The following is a 14,545-nucleotide window of genomic DNA, read 5'->3' on the forward strand; positions in this document are numbered from 1 at the left end:
TCGTTCATTCGTTCTTTTGTTCATTAATTCATTTGTTCATTTGTTCATTTGTTCATTTGTTCATTTGTTCATTTGTTCATGTGTTCATTTGTTCATTTGTTCACTTGTTGACTTGTTCACTTGTTCATTTGATCGTTTGTTCATTTGTTCGTTTGTTCGGTTGTTCCTTTGTTCATTTGTCCGTTTGTTCCTTTGTCCGTTTGTTCCTTTGTTCATTTGTCCATTTGTTCATTTTTTCGTTTGATCGCTTGTTCATGTGTTTATTTGTTCATTTGTTCATTTGTTCATTTGTTCATTTGTTCATTTGTTCATTTGTTCATTTGTTCATTTGTTCATTTGTTCATTTGTTCATTTGTTCACTCGTTCATTCGTTCATTTGTTCATTCGTTCATTCGTTCATTTGTTCATTTGTTCATTTGTTCATTTGTTCATTTGTTCATTTGTTCATTTGTTCATTCGTTCATTCGTTCATTCGTTCTTTTGTTCATTAATTCATTTGTTCATTTGTTGATTTGTTCATTTGTTCATTTGTTCATTCGTTCTTTTGTTCATTCATTCATTTGTTCATTTGTTCATTTGTTCATTTGTTCATTTGTTCATTTGTTCATTTGTTCATTTGTTCATTTTTTCATTTGTTCATTTGTTCATTTGTTCATTTGTTCATTTGTTCATTTGTTCATTTGTTCATTTGGTCATTTGTTTATTCGTTCATTTGTCTATTCGCTCTTTTGTTCATTTGTTCATTCGTTCATTTGTTCGTTTGTTCATTTGTTCATTTGTTCATTTGTTCATTTGTTCATTTGTTCATTTGTTCATTTGTTCATTTGTTCATTTGTTCATTTGTTCATTTGTTTCTTTTTTTCATTTGTTCATTTGTCCATTTTTTCATTTGTTCATTTCTTTATTTGTTCATTTGTTCATTTGTTCATTTGTTCATTTGTTCATTTGTTCATTTGTTCATTTGTTTCTTTTTTTCATTTGTTCATTTGTCCATTTTTTCATTTGTTCATTTCTTTATTAGTTCATTTGTTCATTTGTTCATTTGTTCATTTGTTCATTTGTTCATTCGTTCATTTGTTCACTTGTTCACTTGTTCATTTGTTCATTTGCTTAATTTGTTGATTTGTTCACTTGTTCACTTGATCATTTGTTCATTTGCTTAATTTGTTGATTTGTTGATTTCTCAACTTGTTCATTTGTTCATTTCTTCAAATCTTCATTTCTTCATTTGTTCACATCTTCAATTCTTCATTTCTTCATTTGTTCACTTGGTCATTTGTTCATTTGTTCATTTGTTCACTTGTTCACTTGTTCGTTTGTTCGTTTGTTCATTTGTTCGTTTGTTCGTTTGTTCCTTTGTTCATTTGTTCGTTTGTTCATTAGTTCATTTGTTCATTCGTTCATTTGTTCATTTGTTCACTTATTCATTTGTTCATTTGTTCATTTGTTCATTTGTTCATTTGTTCATTTGTTCATTTGTTCATTTGTTCATTTGTTCATTTGTTCATTTGTTCATTTGTTAATTTGTTCATTTGTTCATTTGGTCATTTTTTCATTTGTTCTTTTGTTCATTTGTTCATTTGTTCATTTGTTCATTTGTTCATTTGTTCATTTGTTAATTTGTTCATTTGTTCATTTGGTCATTTTTTCATTTGTTCTTTTGTTCATTTGTTCATTTGTTCATTTGTTCATTTGTTCATTTGATCATTTGTTAATTTTTTCGTTAGTTAATTAGTTCATTTGTTCATTAGTTCATTTGTTCATTTGTTCATTTGTTCATTCGTTCATTTGTTCTTTTGTTCATTTGTTCATTTGTTCATTTGTTCATTTGTTTATTTGTTCACTTGTTCACTTGTTCATTTGTTCATTTGCTTAATTTGTTGATTTGTTCACTTGTTCATTTGTTCATTTGTTCATTTGTTCATTTATTCATTTGTTCATTTGTTCATTTGTTCATTTGTTAATGTGTTCATTTGTTCACTTGTTGACTTGTTCACTTGTTCATTTGATCGTTTGTTCATTTGTTCGTTTGTTCGTTTGTTCCTTTGTTCATTTGTTCGTTTGTTCCTTTGTTCATTTGTTCATTTGTTCATTAGTTCGTTTGTTCATTTGTTCATTTGTTCATTTGTTCATTTGTTCATTTGTTCATTTGTATATTTGTTCATCTGTTCATTTGTTCATTTGTTCATTTGTTCATTTGTTCATTTGTTCATTTGTTCATTTGTTCATTTGTTCATTTGTTCATTTGTTCATTTGTTCATTTGTTCATTTGTTCATCTGTTCATCTGTTCATTTGTTCATTTGTTCATTTGTTCATTTGTCCACTTGTTCATTTGTTCATTTGTTCAATCGTTCATTTGTCTATTCGCTCATTTGTTCATTTGTTCATTTGTTCATTTGTTCCTTCGTTCATTTGTTCATTTGTTCATTTGTTCCTTCGTTCATTTTTCTATTCGCTCATTTGTTCATTTGTTCATTCGATCATTTGTCTATTCGCTCATTTGTTCATTTGTTCATTTGTTCATTTGTTCATTTGTTCATTTGTTCATTTGTTCATTTGTTCATTTGTTCATTTGTTCATTTGTTCATTTGTTCATTTGTTCATTTGTTCATTTGTTCATTTGTTCATTTGTTCATTTGTTCATTTGTTCATTTGTTCATTTGTTCATTTGTTCATTTGTTCATTTGTTCATTTGTTCATTTGTTCATTTGTTCATTTGTTCATTTGTTCATTTGTTCATTTGTTCATTTGTTCATTTGTTCATTTGTTCATTTGTTCATTTGTTCATTTGTTCATTTGTTCATTTGTTCATTTGTTCATTTGTTCATTTGTTCATTTGTTCATTTGTTCATTTGTTCATTTGTTCATTTGTTCATTTGTTCATTTGTTCATTTGTTCATTTGTTCATTTGTTCATTTGTTCCTTCGTTCAATTGTCTATTCGCTCATTTGTACAATTGTTCATTCGTTCATTTGTTCATTTGTTCATTTGTTCATTTGTTCCTTCGTTCATTTTTCTATTCGCTCATTTGTTCATTTGTTCATTCGATCATTTGTCTATTCGCTCATTTGTTCATTTGTTCATTTGTTCATTTGTTCATTTGTTCATTTGTTCATTTGTTCATTTGTTCATTTGTTCATTTGTTCATTTGTTCATTTGTTCATTTGTTCATTTGTTAATTCGTTCATTTGCCTATTCGCTCATTTGTTAATTTGTTCATTTGTTCATTTGCTCATTTGCTCATTTGCTCATTTGCTCATTTGCTCATTTGTTCATTTGTTCATTTGTTCATTTGTTCATTTGTTCATTTGCTCATTTGTTCATTTGTTCATTTGTTCATTTGTTCATTTGTTCATTTGTTCATTTGTTCATTTGTTCATTTGTTCATTTGTTCATTTGTTCATTTGTTCATTTGTTCATTTGTTCTTTTGTTCATTTGTTCATTCGTTCATTTGTTCGTTTGTTCATTTGTTCATTTGTTCATTTCTGCATTTGTTCATTAGTTCGTTTGTTCATTTGTTCATTTGTTCATTCGTTCATTTGTTCATTCGTTCATTTGTCTATTCGCTCATTTGTTCATTTGTTCATTTGTTCATTTGTTCATTTGTTCATTTGTTCATTTGTTCATTTGTTCATTTGTTCATTTGTTCATTTGTTCATTTGTTCATTTGTTCATTTGTTCATTTGTTCATTTGTTCATTTGTTCATTTGTTCATTTGTTCATTTGTTCATTTGTTCATTTGTTCATTTCTCCATTTTTAATTTGTTCATTTCTTTATTTGTTCATTTGTTCATTTGTTCATTTGTTCACTTGTTGACTTGTTCACTTGTTCATTCGTTCATTTGCTTAATTTGTTGATTTGTTCATTTCTCAACTTGTTCATTTGTTCATTTCTTCAAATCTTCATTTCTTCATTTGTTCACATCTTCAATTCTTCATTTCTTCATTTGTTCACTTGGTCATTTGTTCATTCGTTCATTTGTTCATTTGTTCATTTGTTCACTTGTTGACTTGTTCACTTGTTCATTTGATCGTTTGTTCATTTGTTCGTTTGTTCGTTTGTTCCTTTGTTCATTTGTTCGTTTGTTCCTTTGTTCATTTGTTCATTTGTTCATTTGTTCATTCGTTCATTTTTCTTTTGTTCATTTGTTCATTTGTTCATTTCTGCATTTGTTCATTAGTTCGTTTGTTCATTTGTTCATTTGTTCATTTGTTCATTTGTTCATTTGTTCATTTGTTCATTTGTTCATTTGTTCATTTGTTCATTTGTTCATTTGTTCATTTGTTCATTTGTTCATTTGTTCATTTGTTCATTTGTTCATTTGTTCATTTGTTCATTTTTCCATTTGTTCATTTGTCCACTTGTTCATTTGTTCATTTGTTCATTTGTTCATTTGTTCATTCGTTTATTTGTTCATTCGTTCATTTGTTCATTTGTTCATTTGTTCATTTGTTCATTTGTTCATTTGTTCATTTGTTCATTCGTTCATTTGTCTATTCGCACATTTGTTCATTTGTTCATTTTTATATTTGTTCATTCGTTCATTTGTTCATTTGTTCATTTGTTCATTCGTTCATTTGTCTATTCGCTCATTTGTTCATTTGTTCATTTGTTCATTTGTTCATTTGTTCATTTGTTCATTTGTTCATTTGTCATTTGTTCATTTGTTAATTTGTTCATTTGTTCATTGGTTCATTCGTTCATTTGTCTATTCGCACATTTGTTCATTTGTTCATTTGTTCAATCGTTCATTTGTCTATTCGCTCATTTGTTCAATCGTTCATTTGTCTATTCGCTCATTTGTTCATTTGTTCATTTGTTCATTTGTTCATTTGTTCATTTGTTCATTTGTTCATTTGTTCATTTGTTCATTTGTTCATTTGTTCATTTGTTCATTTGTTCATTTGTTCATTTGTTCATTTGTTCATTTGTTCATTTGTTCATTTGTTCATTTGTTCATTTGTTCATTTGTTCATTTGTTCATTTGTTCATTTGTTCATTTGTTCATTTGTTCATTTGTTCATTTGTTCATTTGTTCATTTGTTCATTTGTTCATTTGTTCATTTGTTCATTTGTTCATTTGTTCATTTGTTCATTTGTTCATTTGTTCATTTGTTCATTTGTTCATTTGTTCATTTGTTCATTTGTTCATTTGTTCATTTGTTCATTTGTTCATTTGTTCATTTGTTCATTTGTTCATTTGTTCATTTGTTCATTTGTTCATTTGTTCATTTGTTCATTTGTTCATTTGTTCATTTGTTCATTTGTTCATTTGTTCATTTGTTCATTTGTTCATTTGTTCATTTGTTCATTTGTTCATTTGTTCATTTGTTCATTTGTTCATTTGTTCATTTGTTCATTTGCTCATTTGCTCATTTGCTCATTTGCTCATTTGTTCATTTGCTCATTTGTTCATTTGTTCATTTGTTCATTTGCCCATTTGTTAATTTGTTCATTTGTTCATTTGCTCATTTGCTCATTTGCTCATTTGCTCATTTGCTCATTTGCTCATTTGTTCATTTGTTCATTTGTTCATTTGTTCATTTGTTCATTTGCTCATTTGTTCATTTGTTCATTTGTTCATTTGTTCATTTGTTCATTTGTTCATTTGTTCATTTGTTCATTTGTTCATTTGTTCATTTGTTCATTTGTTCATTTGTTCATTTGTTCATTTGTTCATTTGTTCATTTGTTCATTTGTTCATTTGTTCATTTGTTCATTTGTTCATTTGTTCATTTGTTCATTTGTTCATTTGTTCATTTGTTCATTTGTTCATTTGTTCATTTGTTCATTTGTTCATTTGTCCACTTGTTCATTTGTTCATATGTTCATTTGTTCATTTGTTCATTTGTTCATTTGTTCATTCGTTCATTTGTTCATTTGTTCATTCGTTCATTTGTTCATTTGTTCATTCGTTCATTTGTCTATTCGCACATTTGTTCATTTGTTCATTTGTTCATTTGTTCATTTGTTCATTTGTTCATTTGTTCTTTTGTTCATTTGTTCATTTGTTCATTTGTTCATTTGTTCATTTGTTCATTTGTTCATTTGTTCATTTGTTCATTTGTTCATTTGTTCATTTGTTCATTTGTTCATTTGTTCATTTGTTCATTTGTTCATTTGTTCATTTGTTCATTTGTTCATTTGTTCATTTGTTCATTTGTTCATTTGTTCATTTGTTCATTTGTTCATTTGTTCATTTGTTCATTTGTTCATTTGTTCATTTGTTCATTTGTTCATTTGTTCATTTGTTCATTTGTTCATTTGTTCATTTGTTCATTTGTTCATTTGTTCATTTGTTCATTTGTTCATTTGTTCATTTGTTCATTTGTTCATTTGTTCATTTGTTCATTTGTTCCTATGTTCATTTGTTCACTTATTCATTTGTTCATTTGTTCATTTGTTCATTCGTTCCTTTGTTCATTTGTTCATTTGTTCATTTGTTCATTTGTTCATTTGTTCATTTGTTCATTTGTTCATTCGTTTATTTGTTCATTCGTTCATTTGTCTATTGGCTCATTTGTTCATTTGTTCATTTGTTCATTTGTTCATTTGTTCATTCGTTCATTTGTCTATTCGCACATTTGTTCATTTGTTCATTTTTATATTTGTTCATTCGTTCATTTGTTCATTTGTTCATTTGTTCATTCGTTCATTTGTCTATTCGCTCATTTGTTCATTTGTTCATTTGTTCATTTGTTCATTTGTTCATTTGTTCATTTGTTCATTTGTCATTTGTTCATTTGTTAATTTGTTCATTTGTTCATTGGTTCATTCGTTCATTTGTCTATTCGCACATTTGTTCATTTGTTCATTTGTTCAATCGTTCATTTGTCTATTCGCTCATTTGTTCAATCGTTCATTTGTCTATTCGTTCATTTGTTCATTTGTTCATTTGTTCATTTGTTCATTTGTTCATTTGTTCATTTGTTCATTTGTTCATTTGTTCATTTGTTCATTTGTTCATTTGTTCATTTGTTCATTTGTTCATTTGTTCATTTGTTCATTTGTTCATTCGTTCATTTGTTCATTTGTTCATTTGTTCATTTGTTCATTTGTTCATTTGTTCATTTGTTCATTTGTTCATTTGTTCATTTGTTCATTTGTTCATTTGTTCATTTGTTCATTTGTTCATTTGTTCATTTGTTCATTTGTTCATTTGTTCATTTGTTCATTTGTTCATTTGTTCATTTGTTCATTTGTTCATTTGTTCATTTGTTCATTTGTTCATTTGTTCATTTGTTCATTTGTTCATTTGTTCATTTGTTCATTTGTTCATTTGTTCATTTGTTCATTTGTTCATTTGTTCATTTGTTCATTTGTTCATTTGTTCATTTGTTCATTTGTTCATTTGTTCATTTGTTCATTTGTTCATTTGTTCATTTGTTCATTTGTTCATTTGTTCATTTGTTCATTTGTTCATTTGTTCATTTGTTCATTTGTTCATTTGCTCATTTGCTCATTTGCTCATTTGCTCATTTGTTCATTTGCTCATTTGTTCATTTGTTCATTTGTTCATTTGCCCATTTGTTAATTTGTTCATTTGTTCATTTGCTCATTTGCTCATTTGCTCATTTGCTCATTTGCTCATTTGCTCATTTGTTCATTTGTTCATTTGTTCATTTGTTCATTTGTTCATTTGCTCATTTGTTCATTTGTTCATTTGTTCATTTGTTCATTTGTTCATTTGTTCATTTGTTCATTTGTTCATTTGTTCATTTGTTCATTTGTTCATTTGTTCATTTGTTCATTTGTTCATTTGTTCATTTGTTCATTTGTTCATTTGTTCATTTGTTCATTTGTTCATTTGTTCATTTGTTCATTTGTTCATTTGTTCATTTGTTCATTTGTTCATTTGTTCATTTGTTCATTTGTTCATTTGTTCATTTGTTCATTTGTCCACTTGTTCATTTGTTCATATGTTCATTTGTTCATTTGTTCATTTGTTCATTTGTTCATTCGTTCATTTGTTCATTTGTTCATTCGTTCATTTGTTCATTTGTTCATTCGTTCATTTGTCTATTCGCACATTTGTTCATTTGTTCATTTGTTCATTTGTTCATTTGTTCATTTGTTCATTTGTTCTTTTGTTCATTTGTTCATTTGTTCATTTGTTCATTTGTTCATTTGTTCATTTGTTCATTTGTTCATTTGTTCATTTGTTCATTTGTTCATTTGTTCATTTGTTCATTTGTTCATTTGTTCATTTGTTCATTTGTTCATTTGTTCATTTGTTCATTTGTTCATTTGTTCATTTGTTCATTTGTTCATTTGTTCATTTGTTCATTTGCTCATTTGCTCATTTGCTCATTTGCTCATTTGTTCATTTGCTCATTTGTTCATATGTTCATTTGTTCATTTGTTCATTTGTTCATTTGCCCATTTGTTAATTTGTTCATTTGTTCATTTGCTCATTTGCTCATTTGCTCATTTGCTCATTTGCTCATTTGCTCATTTGTTCATTTGTTCATTTGTTCATTTGTTCATTTGTTCATTTGCTCATTTGTTCATTTGTTCATTTGTTCATTTGTTCATTTGTTCATTTGTTCATTTGTTCATTTGTTCATTTGTTCATTTGTTCATTTGTTCATTTGTTCATTTGTTCATTTGTTCATTTGTTCATTTGTTCATTTGTTCATTTGTTCATTTGTTCATTTGTTCATTTGTTCATTTGTTCATTTGTTCATTTGTTCATTTGTTCATTTGTTCATTTGTTCATTTGTTCATTTGTTCATTTGTTCATTTGTTCATTTGTTCATTTGTTCATTTGTTCATTTGTTCATTTGTTCATTTGTTCATTTGTTCATTTGTTCATTTGTTCATTTGTTCATTTGTTCATTTGTTCTTTTGTTCATTTGTTCATTTGTTCATTTGTTCATTTGTTCATTTGTTCATTTGTTCATTTGTTCATTTGTTCATTTGTTCATTTGTTCATTTGTTCATTTGTTCATTTGTTCATTTGTTCATTTGTTCATTTGTTCATTTGTTCATTTGTTCATTTGTTCATTTGTTCCTATGTTCATTTGTTCACTTATTCATTTGTTCATTTGTTCATTTGTTCATTCGTTCCTTTGTTCATTTGTTCATTTGTTCATTTGTTCATTTGTTCATTTGTTCATTTGTTCATTTGTTCATTTGTTCATTCGTTCATTCGTTCATTTGTCTATTGGCTCATTTGTTCATTTGTTCATTTGTTCATTTGTTCATTTGTATATTTGTTCATTTGTATATTTGTTCATTTGTTCATTTGTTCATTTGTTCATTTGTTCATTCGTTCATTCGTTCATTTGTTCATTTGTTCATTTGTTCATTTGTTCATTTGTTCATTTGTTCATTTGTTCATTTGTTCATTTGTTCATTTGTTCATTTGTTCATTTGTTCATTTGTTCATTTGTATATTTGTTCATTTGTTCATTTGTTCATTTGTTCATTTGTTCATTTGTTCATTTGTTCATTTGTTCATTTGTTCATTTGTTCATTTGTTTATTTGTTCATTTGTTCATTTGTTCATTTGTTCATTTGTTCATTTGTTCATTTGTTCATTTGTTCATTTGTTCATTTGTTCATTTGTTCATTTGTTCATTTGTTCCTTTGTTCATTTGTTCACTTATTCATTTGTTCATTTGTTCATTTGGTCATTTTTTCATTTGTCCATTTGTTCACTTGTTCATTTGTTCATTTGGTTATTTTTTCATATCTTCATTTGTTCATTTTTTCATTTGTTCATATCTTCATATCTTCATTTGTTCATTTGTTCATTTGTTCATTTGTTCATTTGTTCATTTGTTCATTTGTTCATTTGTTCATTTGTTCATTTGTTCATTTGTTCATTTGTTCATTTGTTCATTTGTTCATTTGTTCATTTGTTCATTTGTTCATTTGTTCATTTGTTCATTTGTTCATTTGTTCATTTGTTCATTTGTTCATTTGTTCATTTGTTCATTTGTTCATTTGTTCATTTGTTCATTTGTTCATTTGTTCATTTGTTCATTTGTTCATTTGTTCATTTGTTCATTTGTTCATTTGTTCATTTGTTCATTTGTTCATTTGTTCATTTGTTCATTTGTTCATTTGTTCATTTGTTCATTTGTTCATTTGTTCATTTGTTCATTTGTTCATTTGTTCATTTGTTCATTTGTTCATTTGTTCATTTGTTCATTTGTTCATTTGTTCATTTGTTCATTTGTTCATTTGCTCATTTGCTCATTTGCTCATTTGCTCATTTGTTCATTTGCTCATTTGTTCATATGTTCATTTGTTCATTTGTTCATTTGTTCATTTGCCCATTTGTTAATTTGTTCATTTGTTCATTTGCTCATTTGCTCATTTGCTCATTTGCTCATTTGCTCATTTGCTCATTTGTTCATTTGTTCATTTGTTCATTTGTTCATTTGTTCATTTGCTCATTTGTTCATTTGTTCATTTGTTCATTTGTTCATTTGTTCATTTGTTCATTTGTTCATTTGTTCATTTGTTCATTTGTTCATTTGTTCATTTGTTCATTTGTTCATTTGTTCATTTGTTCATTTGTTCATTTGTTCATTTGTTCATTTGTTCATTTGTTCATTTGTTCATTTGTTCATTTGTTCATTTGTTCATTTGTTCATTTGTTCATTTGTCCACTTGTTCATTTGTTCATATGTTCATTTGTTCATTTGTTCATTTGTTCATTTGTTCATTCGTTCATTTGTTCATTTGTTCATTCGTTCATTTGTTCATTTGTTCATTCGTTCATTTGTCTATTCGCACATTTGTTCATTTGTTCATTTGTTCATTTGTTCATTTGTTCATTTGTTCATTTGTTCATTTGTTCATTTGTTCTTTTGTTCATTTGTTCATTTGTTCATTTGTTCATTTGTTCATTTGTTCATTTGTTCATTTGTTCATTTGTTCATTTGTTCATTTGTTCATTTGTTCATTTGTTCATTTGTTCATTTGTTCATTTGTTCATTTGTTCATTTGTTCATTTGTTCATTTGTTCATTTGTTCATTTGTTCATTTGTTCATTTGTTCATTTGTTCATTTGTTCATTTGTTCATTTGTTCATTTGTTCATTTGTTCATTTGTTCATTTGTTCATTTGTTCATTTGTTCATTTGTTCATTTGTTCATTTGTTCATTTGTTCATTTGTTCATTTGTTCATTTGTTCATTTGTTCATTTGTTCATTTGTTCATTTGTTCATTTGTTCATTTGTTCATTTGTTCATTTGTTCATTTGTTCATTTGTTCATTTGTTCATTTGTTCATTTGTTCATTTGTTCATTTGTTCATTTGTTCATTTGTTCATTTGTTCATTTGTTCATTTGTTCATTTGTTCATTTGTTCATTTGTTCATTTGTTCATTTGTTCATTTGTTCATTTGTTCATTTGTTCCTTCGTTCAATTGTCTATTCGCTCATTTGTACAATTGTTCATTCGTTCATTTGTTCATTTGTTCAATCGTTCATTTGTCTATTCGCTCATTTGTTCATTTGTTCATTTGTTCATTTGTTCCTTCGTTCATTTTTCTATTCGCTCATTTGTTCATTTGTTCATTCGATCATTTGTCTATTCGCTCATTTGTTCATTTGTTCATTTGTTCATTTGTTCATTTGTTCATTTGTTCATTTGTTCATTTGTTCATTTGTTCATTTGTTCATTTGTTAATTCGTTCATTTGCCTATTCGCTCATTTGTTAATTTGTTCATTTGTTCATTTGTTCACTTGTTCATTTGTTCATTTGTTCATTTGTTCATTTGTTCATTTGATCATTTGTTCATTTGTTCATTTGTTCACTTGTTCATTTGCTCATTTGTTCGTTTGTTCATTTCTTCATTTCTTCATTTCTTCATTTGTTCATTTGTTCATTTGTTAATTCGTTCATTTGCCTATTCGCTCATTTGTTAATTTGTTCATTTGTTCATTTGCTCATTTGCTCATTTGCTCATTTGTTCATTTGTTCATTTGTTCATGTGTTCATTTGTTCATTTGTTCATTTGTTCATTTGTTCACTTGTTCATTTGTTCATTTGTTCATTTGTTCCTTCGTTCAATTGTCTATTCGCTCATTTGTACAATTGTTCATTCGTTCATTTGTTCATTTGTTCAATCGTTCATTTGTCTATTCGCTCATTTGTTCATTTGTTCATTTGTTCATTTGTTCCTCCGTTCATTTGTCTATTCGCTCATTTGTTCATTTGTTCATTTGTTCATTTGTTCATTTGTTCATTTGTTCATTTGTTCATTTGTTAATTCGTTCATTTGCCTATTCGCTCATTTGTTAATTTGTTCATTTGTTCATTTGTTCACTTTTTCATTTGTTCATTTGTTCATTTGTTCATTTGATCATTTGTTCATTTGATCATTTGTTCATTTGTTCATTTGTTCATTTGTTCATTTGTTCATTTGTTCATTTGTTCATTCGTTCATTTTTCTTTTGTTCATTTGTTCATTTGTTCATTTCTGCATTTGTTCATTAGTTCGTTTGTTCATTTGTTCATTTGTTCATTTGTTCATTTGTTCATTTGTTCATTTGTTCATTTGTTAATTCGTTCATTTGTTCACTTGTTCATTTGCTCATTTGTTCGTTTGTTCATTTCTTCATTTCTTCATTTCTTCATTTCTTCATTTGTTCATTTGTTCATTTGTTAATTCGTTCATTTGCCTATTCGCTCATTTGTTAATTTGTTCATTTGTTCATTTGCTCATTTGCTCATTTGCTCATTTGCTCATTTGCTCATTTGTTCATTTGTTCATTTGTTCATTTGTTCATTTGTTCATTTGTTCATTTGTTCATTTGTTCATTTGTTCATTTGTTCATTTGTTCATTTGTTCATTTGTTCATTTGTTCATTTGTTCATTTGTTCATTTGTTCATTTGTTCATTTGTTCATTTGTTCATTTGTTCATTTGTTCATTTGTTCATTTGTTCCTTTGTTCAATTGTCTATTCGCTCATTTGTACAATTGTTCATTCGTTCATTTGTTCATTTGTTCAATCGTTCATTTGTCTATTCGCTCATTTGTTCATTTGTTCATTTGTTCATTTGTTCATTTGTTCCTTCGTTCATTTTTCTATTCGCTCTTTTGTTCATTTGTTCATTCGATCATTTGTCTATTCGCTCATTTGTTCATTTGTTCATGTGTTCATTTGTTCATTTGTTCATTTGTTCATTTGTTCATTTGTTCATTTGTTCATTTGTTAATTCGTTCATTTGCCTATTCGCTCATTTGTTAATTTGTTCATTTGTTCATTTGTTCACTTGTTCATTTGTTCATTTGTTCATTTGTTCATTTGATCATTTGTTCATTTGTTCATTTGTTCACTTGTTCATTTGCTCATTTGTTCGTTTGTTCATTTCTTCATTTCTTCATTTCTTCATTTCTTCATTTGTTCATTTGTTCATTTGTTAATTCGTTCATTTGCCTATTCGCTCATTTGTTAATTTGTTCATTTGTTCATTTGCTCATTTGCTCATTTGCTCATTTGCTCATTTGCTCATTTGTTCATTTGTTCATTTGTTCATTTACTCATTTGTTCATTTGTTCATTTGTTCATTTGTTCATTTGTTCATTTGTTCATTTGTTCATCTGTTCATTTGTTCATTTGTTCATTTGTTCATTTGTTCATTTGTTCATTTGTTCATTTGTTCATTTGTTCATTTGTTCATTTGTTCATTTGTTCATTTGTTCATTTGTCCACTTGTTCATTTGTTCATTTGTTCATTTGTTCGTTTGTTCATTTGTTCATTTGTTCATTTCTTCATTTGATCATTTGTTCATTTGTTCATTTGTTCTTTTGTTCATTTGTTCATTTGTTCATTTGTTCATTTGTTCATTTGTTCATTTGTTCATTTGTTCATTTGTTCATTTGTTCATTTGTTCATTTGTTCATTTGTTCATTTGTTCATTTGTTCATTTGTTCATTTGTTCATTTGTTCATTTGTTCATTTGTTCATTTGTCCACTTGTTCATTTGTTCATTTGTTCATTTGTTCGTTTGTTCATTTGTTCGTTTGTTCATTTCTTCATTTGATCATTTGTCCATTTGTTCATTTGTTCTTTTGTTCATTTGTTCATTTGTTCATTTGTTCATTTGTTCATTTGTTCATTTGTTCATTTGTTCATTTGTTCATTTGTTCATTTGTTCATTTGTTCATTTGTTCATTTGTTCATTTGTTCATTTGTTCATTTGTTCATTCGTTCATTTGTTCATTTGTTCATTCGTTCATTCGTTCATTTGTCTATTCGCACATTTGTTCGTTTGTTCATTTGTTCATTTGTTCATTTGTTCATTTGTTCATTTGTTCATTTGTTCATTTGTTCATTTGTTCATTTGTTCATTTGTTCATTTGTTCATTTGTTCATTTGTTCACTTGTCCACTTGTTCATTTGTTCATTTGTTCATTTGTTCGTTTGTTCATTTGTTCATTTGTTCATTTCTTCATTTGATCATTTGTTCATTTGTTCATTTGTTCATTTGTTCATTTGTTCATTTGTTCATTTGTTCATTTGTTCATTTGTTCATTTGTTCATTTGTTCATTTGTTCATTTGTTCATTTGTTCAT

This window comes from Megalopta genalis, unplaced genomic scaffold, assembly GCF_051020955.1.
Source record: "Megalopta genalis isolate 19385.01 unplaced genomic scaffold, iyMegGena1_principal scaffold0030, whole genome shotgun sequence".
Taxonomy (NCBI): domain Eukaryota; kingdom Metazoa; phylum Arthropoda; class Insecta; order Hymenoptera; family Halictidae; genus Megalopta; species Megalopta genalis.